The sequence below is a fragment of the Suricata suricatta genome, chromosome 14 (genome assembly GCF_006229205.1).
Source record: "Suricata suricatta isolate VVHF042 chromosome 14, meerkat_22Aug2017_6uvM2_HiC, whole genome shotgun sequence".
In the NCBI taxonomy this organism is placed as follows: domain Eukaryota; kingdom Metazoa; phylum Chordata; class Mammalia; order Carnivora; family Herpestidae; genus Suricata; species Suricata suricatta.
Window position 1 is genome coordinate 45787028 of NC_043713.1, and position 19787 is coordinate 45806814.

Here is a 19787-nt window from a genome sequence, read left to right on the forward strand (position 1 = left end):
AGGAAAGGAAGGCCCGGAGAGAGGACCAGCCACTTCCCCAAATCTGTGTAGTGAGGTGGGGGCCACATTTAGACCTAAAGCCAGTACTCAGCCTCCAAATTACGTGCCGAAGAACAACCCCACTGTATCACATCAGCTTCAATTAGAAACATTTATCCACTAGAGAAGATATCCTACCCTGTTTCAAAGCTGATGTGGCCATCTGTTAGCTGATTTCTTAGTTGGACAAAAGGGTACCAACTTTAGAAATAAGCAAATGGCCAAGACTGTTGCAATGTCTTCAGTTTTGCAAAGAATACTTATATTCCAGGCTCTCAACAGAAAATGCTGTCCCTCTTTTTGTGACAGTTTTGCTTGATAAAGGCCACAGTTTTACAAGATACAGAATTCATCCATTTCTCTAGATATACTATATTTTATCCTAAAAACTAAACTATTAGAATGTTGCATCCTGGGTTGTATTTTCTTGACTTTCTGAAAAATAGCCATTGCTGAGCTGTACGTTGGAATTATATCCTCAGTTTCTATTGAGGGGCATCTCATAAAAAGGGTTTTTTTTGTTTTTTGTTTTGTTTTTTACTGTTTGTTTATTTTGGGGAGTGTGAGTGGGGTAGGGGTAGAGAGAGAGGGAGACAGAGGATCCAGAAGCAGGCTCCAGGCTCTGAACTGTCAGCACAGAGCCCTATGCAGGGCTTTAACTCAGGAACCATGAGATCATGACCTGCGCTAAAGTCCGATGCTCAATGGACTGAGCCACCCAGGTGACCCTGAAAAAAAAAATTGACTTTAATGAAATTATTTTGCCCTTGAATACTCTTATTCCCCTATACATTACCCTGAAAAAGAAATTAGAGCTAAGGGCAAAGAGGGAGTTTGTTTTCCCTAAAGAATTGATATATATTTTTTCCTTGTGGACAATTAAAAGGGCATAATTGTATTTCTCTTTCTGTTTTGGCCTTAAGAGAATTCAGAGCCAGCTTTGTGTCTTGTCCACAATATCTGTGTGGGCTCCATCACTCCTTTTATCTTTTTTAACCTTTTTTTTTTTTTTTTAATGTTTATTTTAAAGAAAGAGCAAGCAAGCAGGGGAGGAGCAGAGAGAGAGGGAGGCACAGAATCCGAAGCAGGTTCCAAGCTCTGAGCTGCCAGCACAGAGCCCAATGCAGGGCTCGAACTCACAAACTGAGATGATGATCTGAGCCGAAGTTGGATCATTAACCAAATGAACTACCCAGAAGCCCCTGTGGGCTCCATCACTCCTAATACCCTATCAGAAATTTGGTATTTTCATTGCCTCCCATGTTGGAAATCCCTGCATTACTGCATTCTCTTGTGAATTACTTGAATGTGGTTATGCCTCAGAGTGCATTCATGTATGAGGATTATATTTTAGGATTTTTATGCAAGTAGTGAATACTAAGTAAATCGTTCTTGCAATATTAGAGATAGATTTGTACTGTGGTTTTATTTTATCTCAAGAATATATGCATGTGGATTCATTAGCTTTTGTAATGGATACTTTCAAGGACTCAAGTTAAAATACATGGCAAATGTTATAATTGGAGGCTCTTTTTGGTATTAATGCAAATAAAACTACCATGTATTTTAGGCCAATATTTGGTTAAAAAAAAAAGCATAAAATGTATTCTCTTAAGTACACACAATTCAGTCACGTTAGGTACATTCACACTGTTGTGCAACCATTAGCACCATGAGTCTCCAGAACTCTTTGCATCTCTTAGTTTCAGCTCTTAGTTTCGTCTGAACTGAAACTCTTTACCCATTAAACAGTAATTCCCCATTCCCCCCTTTCCCAGCCCTTGGCAGCCACCATTCTACCTGCTGTCTCCCCGAGTTTGACTACTTTAGGAACCTCCTGTAAGTGGAATCACGCAGTATCTGTCATTTTGTGCCTGGTTTATCTCACTTAGCATCATGCCTTCAGGGTTCCTCCATGTGGTAGCAAGTGTCAAAAATTTCTTCCTCTTCAGAGCTGCATTGTATTCCACTGGGTGGATATACACATTTTCCTTAACTGTTCATCCCCCGATATCACACTCCTGTTGATTCTACCTTTTGTTTGTATGAACAGTGCTGCTGTGAACATGAGTGTACAAATCTCTTTCAGTGCTTTTGGTTATATACCCAGAAGTGGAAATCCTGGATCCTGTGATAGTTTTCTTTTTTTGAGGCCTTGCCGTACAGTTTTTCGTAGTGGCTACACCATTTAACATTCCTACCAGCAGTGCTTAAGTGTGTTAGTTTTTCTATATCCTATCCAGCAGTTGTTATTTTCCCTTGCCTTTGTTTTGATATAGTGGCCATCCTAATGGGTGTGAAATGGGGGGGGGGATTTAATAAGTAGAGTTAATCATTTTTTTATCCAAACATCAACTCCAGGATTGACAGACGGTCTCTTCTTACATTGCCCAATAGTTGCCATGCAGGGCCATGATTTTTCCTTCACACCATGCAGAAGTTGTCCTGCTGAAGTGTAGTGGAGGGCGCACAGCCCCAAGTCTCCCTGGTTTGCTCTTTTCCCTCCAGTTCGTGACAGTGCATCTGCACAAAGCGTGGGGAATTCTCGAGTTTCCGTGGATTTAAGACTTGGGTTAGGCCTAACTATCCAGATTCTACCTTTATTTCTATTATCTTTCTATATTCTAGATACCGGATGTTGCCTTGCTGTTGTAGTTTGAAGGATCATTGCGTAATTGAGAAGAATTTTATCTTGTCTACAGAGTTAGCATAGGAAAATGGGAAGATATATTTGAATCACCACAGATGCAAAATATGAAACCAGGACATTGATATACTTGAGCAAAGTCAAGTCTATCTTCACTTGTACACGGGAACTAATAAAATGCCAAAGCCAGAAGGTGATTAACCTGGCCATTAGAATTGAACAGGAAATTTAACATATTCTGTAGTAGAAGTATTATTTGATCTTTAGCCATATTTAGGAGTACAAACTTTCCATAAATCTTGAGGTCAAAGTAAAATTTTAAAAATCAGGTAGAAAGTTGGGGGAAATATAACCACAGAATCATCAAAAGGATCTTAGAGCTCCTCGAACCTTCCTCCATTTGCGAGAACCCTCTCTTTAGCTAGATGGTCATTTTATGTGTTTGTGAAATGGCCATCAGTGGATATGTAGGCAGTGTACTCCAGTGCTTAGGAGTTTGGAGCATGAGTCACACAGACCTGGGTTTGAATACCAGCTCTGTCACTTAATAGTTATGTGATCCCAGGCAGGTCATGTAATCTCAATAAGCTTGAGTTTCTTCATTGTTAATAATACCTGCCTCACAGCATTGTGGGAGGATTATATGAAATGCTATGCCAGGTATTGCTCATAACACCTGACGTGTAGTAAACATACCTAGATGTTGGCTCCTGCCCTTCCTGCTGATACTACTATTGTTATATATGAATTTTTTCTTAGGACCACCCATTCCCCTTTGGTAAAGCTAAAAGTATTAGAAGGTTAAACTGTACATTAAGGTGAAGCTTTTCCCATTTTTCTTTTAATTCATGTCTGTGCTCTGCTACATCACAAAAACTTATGTTTCCTCTCCTGTGACAATAACTCAGCTATTTGGAGCAACCAGTAAATTCTACAAACATCTATAAGTACCTTCGTTACTACTCTGTTACTACTTTCCAGATCCTTCCTTTCCTTACTCTTCAGTGATCTCTCAGTTTTTTTTCTAGAAATGCATCCTCCAGAAATGAAGTCAGTGTTCCATGTGAAGTTTGAGTGCAGAGCATGGCACTTGGCAGTTGGCTTTCCATTCTGTCTGAGGGAAGGAGTCTCAATTGCTACCTTGTCCTCCAGAGTCCCATGGGCAGGCAGGCCCCCTACCTTGCAGCCTCTCATGTGCTTAACCCCCCACCCCCATTCTGTTCCAAGGTCAGCGACCTATTTCTGTCCCACAGACTGGGGAGCCCTTTCCCCCTTAGAATGTTTACTCTTCCTCTTCCTGGAACATTCTTCTTCCTGGTTCTCTCCCCCAGCTTTGTCAGCCTTTCACTCAGTGGCACTAGATCACTGAATTCTCTGGCCATCCTGTCTCTTAGGACTCTTTATTTTTGCCTTCAGTGTTTCCCACCATCTGACAGACTAAACAGTTTTACCTGTTTCCGCCTGTAGACTGTAAGTTCTCTGAGTGCAGGGAGTTTGGTCTGTGTTGTTTGTCGCTGATCCTCGGCTGCCTGGAACACCTGGCATGGTGTAGGTGTTGATGAGTATTTATTGCATGAAAAGCATGATGACTCCCCTTTGATTAGAAGTGTATCATAATGGGTGACGAGCATTAAGGAGGGTACTTGTTGGGATGAGCACCGACTGTTGTATGTAAGTGATGAATCACTGGGCACCAGTATTACACTGTATGTTAACTAACTTGAATCTAAATTAGTAAAAAAAAAAAAAACAAAACAAAAAACAACCTTTATCGTACTGGGCATGGAAGGGCCATGGGGGCACCAGTTCACAGTCATGGGTCAATTTTTTTTAAATTTTGAAAACAGAAGACTAAGTGCTGCACTTTAAGAAGGGAAAATAAGCCACATTGACTATTTTAAGACTGGGGATTTTCACATTACTTTGGTTGCTTAATAATACATATAATTTTATGTGCTCAGAGTTTTTTCCTATAAAATCCAATATAGGTTTTTAAAATAACAATATTTGCTCTTTAGGTGTATCTTTTTTTTAAGTTTACTTATTTATTTGGAGAGAGAGTACAAGCAGGAGAGAAGGAAGGAGAGAGGGAGAGAGAGAATCCCAAGTAGGCTCTGTGCTGTCTGCACAGAGCTCAGTGTAGGGCTTGAACTCACAAACTGTGAGATCATGACCTGAGCCAAGACCAAGAGTTGGATGCTTAACCTACTGAGTCACCCAGATGCCCCTCTTTAACTGTATCTAAACAGAGATTTCCAAGCACTGATCTTCAGTTGAATGACTTTTTCCAATTAGAATGAGCAGACCCCCCAAACCTTGATCTCTTCTATGTGCCATACAAAGATGGTTTTCTGTTTATGCCATGACTTGCAAAACTTGGGAAGCACTCCTTTAATTAAAATGTTTTCTTCAGGGCACCTGGGTGGCTCAGTTGGTTAAGCATCCGGCTTCAGCTCAGGTCATGATCTCACGGTTTGTGGGTTTGAGCCTCGCGTTGGGCTCTGTGCTGACAGCTAGCTCAGAGCCTGGAGCCTGCTTCAGATTCTGTGTCTCCCTCTCTCTCTCTGATCCTCTCCTGCTCGCGCTTTCTCTGTCTCTCAAAAATAAATAAAAAACATTTCAAAAGAAATGTTTTCTTCAGTGGAGTTACAACCTACTAAATTGTAATTCTGGCATATTTTAGGTTTTTTTGTTTGTTTTTGGTTTTTGTTCTAGGTTAAGAACTGAAAATACATGTTAAAACAATGAACTATCAAAATTCTGTAGTAACGAAGTTAATGTTCTTGTTTTTCTGGACTTAACACTGTTCCACATATACAGAAAGATATTTCCAGAGACCGAGCTGCAGGCATTAGAAAAGTAGAGTTGGAAGCCAGGGTACAGCTGTCTATCAGGAGCAGAAAAAAAAAAAAAGCTGCTTACGCTTGCAACAACATGAGTGATTCTGGAAAACATTGTACTTAGTGAAAGAAGCCAGACACAAAAGAGTGTATCGTACATGACTCCCCTTATTTGAAATCAAGAACAGACAAACTTAAAGCATGGTTATGGAAATCAGAGCAATGATTGCTGAGGCTGGGGGTGGGAGAACAGGAGAGAGACCAGGAGGAGCACAGGAGAATTTGGAGCAGGGGGTGGGAAGAGACATACTCTGTACCTTTGTAATGGTGCTGGTGACATGGGGTATAGATTTTTGAACATTTGTTGAACTCTACATTTAAAATGGACTTTATGTAAAATTTTAAAATTCATTTAAAAAATGAGAGTTGGCAGGTGTTCCTTCTGCTCTGTATAACTTTTTATAGTTCATCAGCAGAACTATCAACTACAGAATCTTTCAATAACTTTTTAAAATAAGATTTGTTTAGATTACCATAAAACTTCCCTGCTTTTAAAAAATGAGTGTTTATACCTCTGGTGGCACATCTTGAAAAAAGAAATTTATTTCAAGGATACATAAAATATATAAATCTGTGGTGAGTGGTTATATAAGAGGAAGCTATTTTTAGGTAGAAGCTTTGCAACCATAATGAGACAAGAATGTGCTTAACAGAGTCTCAGTTGGGGTTTTCATTCTGGGTGGCTCAGGGGGCCCTGCATTCTGCACTATTGGAGAGTACCTTGCAAACATTTTGTGTTTAACGCAAAGCCAGTGTTTGCAAATTTGATGGCAATGTCAGTTCTTGAGTAGACAGCCCTGTTAAAAGGTATTTTTCTAATTGTAAAGTTATGAGAGAGATATGGAAGATATACAGGAAGCCATCTTCTGTTGACTGTGGAGAGAAATACAAAAACCAAAACCCAGCAACCACTGGTGGGATATTGATGGGTCTTAGTTTATGGGGATTGGCGAACACACAAATGCAGTTTACGTGACTGTTTAACAATGACATTGTTTTCAGTAGTATCTGAATATTTTTCTTTTTCAGACATATTCTTTGAAAATATGTTTGCATAAGAAATGTATTATTTTAACTCGCATTATCAGGTTGAGTGGTCTTTTTACTAGGCCCTAACTCTTGCTAAATATTTTTGTTTAAAATTGATGTACAGCAAACTGCACTTTAATATTTAAAGTGTAACTCCGTTTTAATGGATGTTTACAGTAGGGAAACCATCAGGCCAATCAAGATATATTTACTTCAAGAAGTTACTTCCTGCCTTTTGCAATACTTCCCACATTCCCACCTACCCCAGTACACAGGCACTATTGACCAGCTTTCTACCATTAGAGATCAGTAGGCATTTTCTAGAATTTTACATAAATGGAATCATACAGTTTGTACTTCTTTGGAGATGTAGGAGGATTGGCTTCTTTAACTCAGCCTAATTATTTTGAGATTCATCAATGTTGTTATATGTATCGGTCATTTGTTACTTTGTAGTACTGAATATTATTGCATTTCAACGGGTACCAGGATTTTTTTTTTTCACCTATTGCCAGACATATGGGTTGTTTTCTAGTTTTTGGCTATTGTAAATAAAGTTACTAGCATTTATGTGCAAGTTTTTGTGTGGACATAATGCTTCATTTCATTCAGGTAAATACCTAGGAATAAGTAGAATGGCAAGGTCATATGAGAAATGGGGTCTTTATTTTTAACTTAATAAAATTAGGTAGAATTCACATAACAGAAAAATACCTATTTTGAGTGTGTAATCCGATGGCATTTAGCAAGTCACGGTGTTGTGCAACCATCACTCTATCTACTCTCAAAACATTTTCATCACTTCAAAACAGAACCTTGTACTCACTAGGCAGTTGCTCCCCATCCTCTGAAAATCATTAATCTGTGTTTGGTCCCTATGGATTTGCCTGTTTTGAACCTTTCACATAAATGAATTATACAGTATGTGAACTTTTGGTGTCTGGCTTTTCACTTACAATCCTGTTTTCAGTCTTCATGCACACTGTAGCGTGTAGCAGTCCTTTGTTCCTTTTTATGGCTGAGTAGTTTTCCAGTGTATGTAATGTTATACATTTATTTATGGACATACATTGTATGTATGTCACATTTGTGTATGGACATTTGGTTTGCTTTCAGCTTTTGACTATTGTGAATAGTGCTGCTTCAGACATTTTTAGAGGTATTTGTTTGAAAACATTTCTGTTCTTCTGGGAATATACCGAAGACTGAATTTCCTGGGTCATATGGCAATTCTGTGCTTAGTGTTTTGAGGCACCACCACACTTTTCCACAGCACCTGTGCCATTTTATATCCCCATGGGAGTGGAGTGCACGTTTCATTTTCTCCACATCCTTGTTAACACTTATTTTCTCTTAAAAAAAACATTACAGCCATTCTAGTGAGTATAAAGTGGTATCTCAGGGCGTCTGTCTCAGTCAGTAATGTGACTCTTGATCTCAGGGTTGTGAGTTCAAGCCCCAGGTTGAGCAGGGAGCCTACTTAAAAATTAATTCATAAAATAAAGTGATATCTCCTCATTGTAATAATTTACATTCCTCAAATGACTGAAGGGGTTGAACATCTTTTCATATACTTGTTGGCCATTTGTATGTTTAGAGAAATGTCCATTCAAGCCCTTTGCCCTTTTTAATTTTTTTTTAAAGTTTATTTATTTATTTTGAGAAAGTGAGCAGGGGAGGGGCAGAGCAAGAGTGCAAGAATCCCAAGTAGAGAGAGAATCTCTGCACTGTTAGTACAGAGCCCAATGCGGGGCTCAAACCCACAAACTGTAATCATGACTTGAGCCGAAGTCAAGAGTCGGATGCTTAACTGACCTAGCCATCCAGGCGCACCCCTTTGCCCATTGTTAAATTGGGTTGTCATTCTGTTGCTGAGTTGGAGGAGTTCCTTACACAGTCTAGATGTAAGTCCTTTATTGGATAAGTGGTTCCTTCCAGTCTCTTACTTGCCTTTCATTTTCTAAACATAAGCCTTTGAAAAGAAAAAGTTTAGATATTGATGATTCCAAACTTCTCATATATATAAAAGTACATAATAATATATGTGTGTATATATATACATATATATACATCTATATATAGGTATATCTTTTTGTGACCCATATAAAAAATCTTTGCCAAGCCCATGGTTGCTAAGATTTTCTCCTTTGCTTTCTTCCAAAAGCGTTTGAGTTTTAACTTTACATTTGGGTCCATAATCCATTAAGAGTTATATTTTGTTTTGTTCTCTTTTTGATATATTGAGAGAAACTAGACTCCTAAATAGAGACATCCTTACTTGTATCAATATTGTTAAGCTGGCTGGTCTCTCCTAGTTGATTTATAGAGTCAAAATAATCCCATCAGAATTCCAGTAGGGTTTTTTGTTTTGTTTTGTTTTTTATTAGGAATTGACAAACTGATTCTAAAATTTATATAGAAACATAAAGGACCTAGAATAGCTAAACCAATTTTGAGAGAGAACAGAATTATAAAATTAAAGACTACCTGATTGGAACACTTATTATAAAGTTATAATAATTGAGAGGATAGGATATTGATGAAAGAGTAGGCACACAGATGAATGCAGCAGATTAGAGAGTCCAGAAATGATCCCCACACATATCTGACTACCTGGTTCTTGATATCGGTGTCACGACACTACAGCGGAGGAAAGGATTACACTTTGCTTTGTGGTTGATGTTGACTTTTGTGTGTCAGTCTTACATCCAGCAACCTTACTAAACTTTCTCATTTAAATAATTCTAGATCCTTTGACATTTCTATTCAGACATTCATATCTTTTGAGAACATTTTTTTTCTCAGTTCTTCTATTTTTAGGGGTTTTTTTTGTCTAAATGTGTTACTAGGGCTTCACAAAACACAATGTTGAAAAGAACTTGTGACAGAAATTCTTAGTCCTTATTTTAAGAGGAATGCTTTTAATGTTTTAACATTGAGTAAGATGTTTGCTCTAAGTTTTTTGGGTAGACATTTTCCCAATGGACTTTCTTGTATATATTGAAGAGGTTTGCTTCTCATATATTTGTGTGTGTGTGTGTGTGTGTGTGTGTAAAGACATACCTAATTGTAATTTTCTTAAAACTTAGTTTTTCCGTTGGTTTACTTTTATCAAATCATTTTTCTATGTGTGTATATATATACATACATATAAGTATACATATATATATATATATATAGTGATATGCTTGTACATCAGTTAGAAATGTAGAAATCTGTTAACCTAATCATATAAGATTGTTTTGATTCTAAAAGTTGAGCTTGCCTTAAATTCCAGGAATAAATACCCACCATAGTTGTGATGTATTTTCTTTTTATACTTTGCTTATAATTTTTTAATCTGTTTTTCTGATTGGTCTGTAAATATTTTTCTTATTTTTCTGTTCACATTGTGATATCAAATTTATCAGAATCTATTAAAATTTTTGGTCTAAATAGCAACTCTATCGATGTTTTACATTTATACATAGTTTTTCCATAAGACATTTTAAGTTAGTTATTTACCATTGAAAATATATCTTCTTTGGTACTTTAACCCTTTAGAGGCTCATTTAAAAAAGTTCTTATGGCTCATTATTCAAATATCATTTAGCCAAGGCATGTTCAAAGCATCTGTAATTGTCCATAGGGCAAATATCTCGCACTGAATTGTTTTGTTTTTTTTTTAGTACCTTCAACCTTTTTGTCTGTGTACCTTATAGCAATATTTTCTGACAAAGGAATATATCTTGGTTTTTCATTATGCTGTTTTCTGTTTTAGACTTTTTTGTAGTTTGAGAATAAGTGTTTCTCCGAGTGATTTGTAGTTTTTTTGTCTGTTCTACAAAAACACGTTAAAGGAGTTTCTAAAGATTTTATTAAATTTAGTGAAGATATGTAAAGAGTAAAGCTCTGGACTGAAAGTCATGTGACTTTAAATATCACTGAAAAGATTGGAGGAGGTTTGTCTTCACTCTCTGGAAACTCGGATGTAAAATGTTAAGTCAAATGTCTTGGCTTCACATGCTCATTAGTATATATCTCAAGGCATAATAACAACACATAATAATAGGTGGCTGTGTTGTACACATCAGCCATATTTCATATTATCTCCTGGAAAACTGGCTTATTACCACCTGATTATATACAATCTGTTTTTACCAGGGTGTAGCAAAGAACTCACACTAGTGGTAGAAGCCTTTGCCATTTTCTGTTTGGTCACTTTACATAATTAGTATTATCTTTAATCTGAAGTTCCTCTGCAGTGGTCTTTATGACAATGGTGTATTTTGTGGGTTAATACAGTCCATGAGTCCTCCTGACCACTCTCCCACAGTCTGCAGTATATCACAGTATGCTGAAAGGGAATGCTTCTGTCGGTCTCTGAGTGGTACTTGCTACTCGTCCCTGAAGGTTACTGTGTGTCCTGCACTTCAGCCTTGACCATGTGGCACGTGGACAGTGTGAGAGCACCATAATCAGCCTGTATTATATCTCTCTATATATAATATCGGGATATGTAATATTTTAATATTTTTGACAAAAATAAATATGAAAGATTTTCTGTTATTTCATGGGTATGCACACCTTTGGAGACTATCCCAAGGCAGTAAGGAACCATTGAAAAGCTTTAAGGAAAAAGTAATGCTGGATTTGCATTAAAAATTTTTTTGAGTGTTTTTATTTATTTTTGAGAGAGACAGCGCAGGAGCAGGGCAGAGAGAGGGGGAGTCACAGAATCTCAAACAGGCTCTAGGCTCTAAGCTGTCAGCACAGAGCCTGACACGGGGCAGGGCTTGAAGTCATGAACCTCGAGATCATGACCTGAGCCCAAGTTGGGACGTTCAACTGACTGAGCCACCCAGGTGCCCTTGGATATGCATTTTTAATATAAGAGCTGGGAATGAAGTGTCTTTTTCTCACACTAGAACATAATGTCTCTATGGATTAATCAATCTCTTACATTACTTTGTATTCCTAGCACTTACTTTGAAAGAGTAGTAGGTGTTCAATAAAAATTTTTTTAACTGAATGGAAATTCTCCTACATGAGTAATTTCTTATCCAGGAACCACATCAGAATAATCTATAGTGCTTTGAAACAAACATTACATGTATTAATGTTAGTATTAGCATTAAACAAAGAAAACTGCAAACCTCATAACATTAGCTTAAATAAGTTAGAGATTCTTTTTCCACCATAAAGAAGAGGAAGTGGGCAGTCTGGGCCTGGTATGGCAGTTTCAGATGTTAGGGGCTATTCCATATATCTAATTTTATGGCCAGCAGGAAGGAGCAAAGGACAAAAATAGGAGTATGCCCTTCCCTTTAAGGAGATCTGGTAAATTCCTCATAATACTTTAATTCTTCCTTGGCAGAATTTAGTTATATTGCCCTCGCTGCCAGAGAGAATGAGAAATCATCTTTTAGCTGGAGAGCAGTGTAGCCAGCTAACAAATTGGGATTCTCCCAAAGATAGTGGGAGAAAGTAGCAATTTCTGTAACAATACACAGGCCTTATTCATTCCCGGAAGTCCTCATTCAGTAGGGCTAGGCTAAAACCGGGCCTTCTAATTAAAAAAAAAAAAAAAAAGGAAAACCAAACATATCCTATAGCTGAACCAGATACACTCTTCATGACGAGAACCTTGGGTCTAAGCCGGGTTTGAGGATAACTTATCTACTAATTCTTGGAATGAGAAATCTTTCTCTTGGAGGGCATGGATTCAGCCAGATTTAGAATCTCCCTAATCAGCCAGAATTCTAACGTAAAATGCCATTTTACAGTGATGTAATCCCTGATGGGAGTCCAAGAAATAGTTTTAACAAATGTTTTGCTGTAATCCAAGTCAGTCTATGTGCACGCCCCACCCGCATTTTCTTGGTCCACCAAACTGATAACCATTACTTCCTGGCCACCCCTTCCCCTCAACAGTTTCCCCAAAGTAAGACCTGCTTCTAAGACTCATGATCATGTATTTCCATCAGCAGTGTTGTTGGGCCACATCGTGAATTGGAAAGCTTATGGGATTTGGAGTTAAAAGATCTTGGTTTCAGTTCTTCCTCTGCTAATCTTTGGCAAAGAATTTAAACCCTATGATCTTCACTTTCTACAACATATATATATATATAGTCATATTTCTCATAGGGTTGTTAGAAGGATTTAATGAACTAATAGAATGTAAAAGTGCCTTTTAAACTATAAAATGCTATACATGTACTTTATTAGTAGTAGATAGAAAATTAGCCCTGTGTATACAAATGCTTATGAAATTATCCTTTTTTTCCCCTAGATAAACTCATACTGAAGTTAAGAATAATGAGATTTTTAAAGATGTTTTGCTCAGGGTTTTGCACTTATTACTTTCTTGGTAAACATTGAAATATGATAAATACTAGTTGAAGAGATTTTATCCAAAAAAAGCTATTTTGTATTGCTTCAGTGCCTCCTCTGTCTCTCTTGTTACTCTACACCTTAATGTTTATTCATTTAAAAATATTGTTTCAATACTTATTTTTAAGCATGTTCGAGGAACCATTCTGGTCAGTAGGGAATACAACCTGTTACAGAGTTAAAAAGGCATGATTTTAAAAATCCTTAAAAATAATAATTAAAAATTTTCCAGAATCTTTATTAAGTAGACTGATTTAGAGTGTTACCATTTGTATATAACCTACTAATTTATTACATTGAAAGTTGTTTGAAGTGTGTTTAATATATACCATTACAAGTGTGCGTAATATATACCATTACATTGGCAATTTAGCATTTTCTTCTATGCATGACGATACATAAAAGCTTTTTGAAACTTTTAATACATTATACTATAATGCAAAGTATTATATATTAGAAATTATGCATTGAAGTATGCATGGTGCTTTTAGGAATATAATCCTGTAAGTAAGTGCTACTTCTGGAATATAAATATACATACTTGTGGAAATTTTAACTTAATGTAGATATATCTTATCCGAGTATTATAATTATTGTTAAGTGATTCAGCTTCGCAGTTGTAGGTGAAAATTATGTATGAGTTCTTGTAGCAAATTATTTTAAATGCTAGAGCCATTGAACAAGGCAGTGGAACAAATATGTATCAAATCTACTGTTGGTAGTAGCTGTGGAAGTGAATTGTTTCACATTGTTATATTGTTTGCATATACTACTAGTCCCTCATTGATTTTATTTCTTTGGGACAGTCTTTTAAAATAAGTATGAAGTATTTGAGTTCATATTCTTCTAAGTGTTATCACCTTGCTTTTACCTCCCCCCCCCTTTTTTTTTTTTTTACCAAGTATTTCTTTAGTGCCTATTTATTGGGCTCTGCCCTACATGTAGGCGTAACCAGTTATCCCCCCAAAATCCTCTTTACTTTAAATGTCTGAAGATACAATTGGAAGTAATTGACTTTAACAGATTAATAGTTTAACAAGCTCCATTGAGGTCATTTCACTTAAAATATGTCAGCAAGTCAGCAACGAGATACAGGCCCTCATCTTTCTTGAGGCAGAACCTAAGATGGGAGAGGCACAGAGGAAATTCCCAGTGGGATTTCCTTTCCTTTTGTCTTAAGCCAGGTTGAGAAAGATGGCAATGCCAGTAAGAAAGGGACATTTTTTAATGGTGCCGAGAGCCAGTGACCATTGACTGTAAGTGACAGGAAAAGCAACAGCTGCCCTGTTTGGGCTTGACCAGCTTGACCAGGTTAGTGTGAATGAAGCTTTGGACAGCCTTAGAAATGATCTCATTTTTCAGGGCAAACTCTCTTGTGTATAATGTTAAGAGACTAGAGGCTTCCTACTACATAACATGCTGGGATCTGTAGGTCAATGACCTCTTCGCTTCTTTTTCTGTGTCTCGCATGTGCATTGAGACAAAAGCAGTTAGGAGAGAAGTTTATGACCAATACCTGTGCAGCTAAATCTGTGTGCCTCTATACTGCTTTTTCTCCTGCAACTAAGGATGAATTTTCTGTGCCTCAACAAAAGCCAACTGTACACTTGTGCATTAGATCTCCTCCTTTTTAGCAACCTCAGGAGCATCATTCCAACAGTTCTTTCCTCTCACTCTCACATTATTAATTTCCCCCTCTATTGAATCTTTCCTGGCAATGTAGAAACATGTTTGGGGCACCTGGGTGGGTCATCGGTTAAGGGTCTGACTCTTGGTTTCTGCTCAGGTCATGATTTCAGAATTCATGGGTTGAAGCCCCACATAGGTCTCTGTGCTGAGAGTATGGAGCCTGCTTGGGACAGCTCAGAGCCTGGAGCCTACTTCTGATTCTGTGTCTCCCTCTCTCTCTCTGCCCCTCCCCCACTCACTCTCTCCCTCTCCCATTCTTTCTCAAAATAAAGACAAAAAATTTTTTAAATAATAATGTTAAAAAAAAAGTCTTGCTGGGGTGTTTTCCATAATAAAGTATTACTGACTCTCATATTCCCTTCCAGAAGCTGCCCCAGTGTCTTCTTCCCTTTTTAACGAAATTTCTTCAAAATGGGCTGTACTCTCTCCCAAGTTTCCTCCTCTCATTTTTTGTGACCCACTCTACTCCAGGCTTTGCCTTCAGCACTCTCTCAATGCTCCACTGCAGATGCCTGTGATAAATTCACCATTGATCTCATCACCAAATGCAGATGTCGTTTTCTAGTTCTCATGTTATTTAGCATTGGTGTTTGACATGGTTGATCACTTAACTCCTCTTTGAAATACTTCTCAGAGGCTTACAGGACACCACATACCCCTAATTTTCCTTCTGTCTCTCTTCCTTCCTCCCTCCCTCTCGTCTCCCTCCCTCTCTCTCTCCCCCTCCCTCTCTCTCCCTCCCTCCCTCTTTCTCTGTCTCTGTCTCTCTCTCTCTCTCTCTTGTTGTTGTTGTTGTTGTTGTTGTTGTTTTGTTTCCTGTGCTGGTTCTTTCTCATATCCTATCAGAAGAAAATCTCCTCAGATGTCTTCCTGTTTATACCTCACTTTCTCCCTTAGTGATTGTTTCTACTCTTATAGCTTAAAATATAATCTATTTGCAAATGACTCTCAGAAATCTATCTCTAGCCTGGACCTCTTCCCTGAACACCTCATTTGATATCGAATTGTCTACTTGGCTATCTGACAGCATCTCAGACTTAACCACGTACTAAGCCAAGTTCCTGATTGTCTCTGCTCCCCCTGCAGTCTTGCCCATTTAGGTAACAATGGCCCTGTCTTTAGTTGCTTAGGCCAGAACTGTGGAGTCACCCTGGCTTTCTCTTTTCTTTCATATCCCATAAGCAGTCTACCAGCAAGTCATTTCGACCTTCCTACAAAGTGTATTCAAGGCTGTGACTACTTCTCAGCACTCTTCCTTGCTCTTGCCCATCTCTTACAGCCCCTTAACGGATCTTTCTGATTCTACTCTTGACCTCCCCCTGACTTCTTGTTGGACAGACAGATTATATTCAAATGGAAATCAGATGACCTTACTCCTCTGCTCAGAACCCTCATCTCACTCAGTATCAAAGCCCGAGTTCTCACAGCCCTGTGCAAGCTTTACGCCATCTCTCCTGTCCCAGCCCAGCTGCCTTATGGATCCTGCCTCATCTCTCTGTTCTCCTATCAGATCTCCTTTGGCATATTTCTTTTTTTAAGTAAGTGCCTTTTTTTTTTTTTTTTTTTTTTAGTGGTAGGAAAAACTGAAAAAAGGTCTTCAAGAACATAAGGAAATATATTACCCTTGAAAAGTAGTGGTAGAATGGCATAGAAGAAGGTCATTGGAGTCAGTTAAAACTTTAAAATGTAATGTGTGTAAAGGTGTAAAGCAAAGTAAGTATGTACTATATGGTTGGGAGGATCTATTTTTACACTTGATTGTGCTTTAGATTTGGGATCAAACCTGAATTTTCTTGTACCCTGGAGGTGAGGGTATGATTCAGCCTGGCTGTGGATGCAGAAGTCATGCTGAGGGTCATTCACTTGAGAGAGCTCCATCCTCTTCTACCAAAACAGTTCAGTAGACTTGGAGGAGCAGAAGACCCTTACCAACTGTAAAGGAGCAAACTCACGTTAACAGCTATGTGGCCATTGCAGGGAGTCATCTAAAGTACGTATCTTTAAAAAAGCTCTGAAGTTAGTACAGTGTTGGTTCTGTCAACATAAAATAAAGGTCAATGTAATTCCTTATCTGAGAGATAAAATTAGATGTTTTAAAATCCAAGATCTAGGACTTCCGTGTTACGCTAATGCATTCTGTGTTATTGTAGCCATACATCCAATAATAAGAATGAAGGCTAATGCTGTTTAGCTGATGGGAGTGTGGCCAATTGAAGATAGCTTACCAGATTGATCAAGGCCAGAATTTCACCTAACCTGTAATTGGATAATTGGACAGAGTATTCTGTGAATGCTCCCCACTTCTTCCCCACTCAGTAGCGTGCCTTTGCCAGATTTAATTATCGTCTCTGCCTGACTTAACCTCTGTGGAACGTGGGTGAATAATAAGGTACTTTGTAGAATGAGAGGAGATAAAATGTGTGTGCCCCGGCTAGCACTAACTGTTTTTAAAACTCTTGATTCTTTAGCTGGCATCTGTTCACTGTTGGTGTGAAGAACACTTTGGAAGTGTTCATTGTGAAATTTCACCTGCCAACATGAAATAGAGTAAGATGAAAGAAGATTGGGTTGCTGTGGTTTGACAAGATTAGTGGAAAGGCTTGTATTTGCATTAGTCTAAAGTGATACAGACATGGAACCTGTATATGTTTCTTATTAAGCGTGTGACAGTTCAGTACTTAAATATTCCTATTAAAAAGTCTGATCTTTGTTATATGTTAATTTTTGTTATGGGAAGGTTCCAGGGCTGAGGATATAAATTTTGTATTTCACTTTTATATTTAATTTGAAAAAGTGTCACTCATATTCTCAAAATGTTCTAATGCTATTGTAAACCCATATATTAGGCTTCACTGATCATGAACTTCCACTCTGCATAACTATCAGTAGTTTTGCGCCAATTTTTAAATGCCAGGTTGTCTCCTGGTGTTTCTGAAGGCCTGAGATTGTCAAGGATTTGGAATTACATTGTTCCAGTGACCTTTCTAATTGACTGCAAGGTGTGGATGGCCGTAAAGTACGTTCCTAGATGCTTCTGTAAAGCAATAAAGAGCTTTTCACGGTGTAATTTCTATGATGTGTGTATCTGGTCTCAGGTGCGTCAGTGTACATGAGGAAGAATTTGACATCTTGTGTGCAATTTTAGAGAAAGGTATCTTCCTTCAGTGCAGAATTTCCTGTTAGGATTGAGGCAGGTCCACGTGTAGCCGGTTATCCAGGTAAGAGCAGGAATAGCGATGTGGGCCTCTTCTCCTCATGCTTCCCACCCCTTCCCCTGCTGGTAAGAGCAGGTGAAAACCTGTGTCCAAGTAGCAGAAATGAAGGGGTGCTTATTTCAGACGCTTATGGATAAATTGGATCTTGAATAAGGTTTTGTTGAGGGAATACTATATTTGGGGGCCTCCATCATTTATTTTGCCACTATTCTAAAATCTAGATGAATGTAGGCATAAAACTAACATATTTGTAACTAGAAGGGTTAGTTGAGTTACTAAGTTTTGCAACCTCAGTTTAGTTAGTTGATTCATATATTTAAAGGTTCAGTGTGAAGCGTATTTGCCTTTTGATGTTTGAAAAGCTAAAAAGAAAGATAAAGCTAAAAGGGAGTGGGTGGGCAGGGGTGACGGAGCTTGGTTCCTCTTCAGAGGTAGTTTTGGGATCTAACGTATAACAGTGCTGAAAGATCTTTTCCATTTGAAGAGAGGATCATTTTGGGCATTATGCTCACTTTTGTAGTCCTTGTTTACAGATAAGTGACTCGTCTAACCCAAGAAATGGAGGAAGAACACTTTGGGGTTTTTGTTTGTTTGTTTTAAATTTATTTTGATAGTGAGAGAGAGAGAGAGAGAGAGAGAGAGAGAGAGAGAGAGAGAGAATCTCAAGCAGGCTTCAAGCCCAGCACAGAGCCCAACACAGGACTTGATCTCACAACCTCAAGATCATGACCTGAGCTAAATCAAGTGTCAGATGCTTAACTGACTGAGCCACCTAGGCGTTCCTGTTTCATTTTTAAATGGACTCCAGTGCATAATAGGAGTATTTCCTCTGGAGATAAAATACAGATTATAGGAATATTTACAAGTATTTTGTAATTTCTTAAAAATTAGAATTATAGAAGTATTTTTTAAGTTTTTCATGTCTTTGCTCATTTACCACTTATTGCTATTTTTATTTCATGATCATAGCTATAATAATAATCTCATTACTGTAATGATAAACACTAAGGTGCCTGAGGACTGGAACTGTTCCCAGGATAATAAAGGTTTTACTCCATTTCTGTTATGAACTTAACATTTCAGTAAAGCTGTATTTTTAAGTTCTGTGACTCTCCAAGTGTTGAGCCTGATATGTGACTCTCAGGACCCCAGAGGACTCTGGAGTCAGAACCAAAGGGAAGAGAAGAGCATGCAGGTGGGTGTCAGGAGGTGAAAAGGTGAGAATCAGCAGAGAGAGGAATTCAAAGAGCAGCAGAGAGGCTTCTGTGACTCCCAAGACCCAGACCCAGAACTTTGGGCCTGGAAGAGGTTGTAGAGTCCCCCTACCTAGTGCTTTTCAAACTGTTGGAACAGCCCCCACTCCAGGTAGAGGGGAAAGAAAGCCATAGTGCTCCTGATTGTACCAGTGTCACCCAGTGTAGCTTTGGAAAACATCTATTTCCTTTGTTGGGGTTATTTCTGAGATGGATTCTGTTCTGCCTAAGTTAAAAACAAACAAAAGTTTGAAGACTATCGAGGATTCCACTGTTGTCTAATCTAATTTTCAGGCAAGGCAGCTAAAGAACACAAGACTTATGCAATTGCAGGTAATGGTAGATCCCTTGGAATGGAAGTTGAGGGAGGTTGTGGAATAGTTGTGGTTTGTGGAGTTCCAGTGAGATGCTCTTGAACTAGGAAGAATGGATGATCTCATTAAAAGGTGAAAAATCAAACCAGCCATTACCTTTTTTACAGTCTTTTTGTTGTTAGTGTACTAAATTCAAGGTAAAATAGGGAACCGTAACCAGAACATGGAATTGAAAGATGGAAGTTAAAACTCATTTCCTTTCATTTAATACACCAGCTCTTTCGGAAGTAAACTCAAGGATTGTATGTTACACTTTCATGTGGTATTCA

At 38.1% G+C, this 19787-nt stretch overlaps 1 protein-coding gene across 4 annotated transcripts in view; it reads left to right on the plus strand.

The window, feature by feature from the left end:
* Nucleotides 1-19787, plus strand: part of OSBPL1A (oxysterol binding protein like 1A) — a 226604-nt gene that overhangs the window by 110417 nt on the left and 96400 nt on the right. The window lies entirely within an intron of this gene.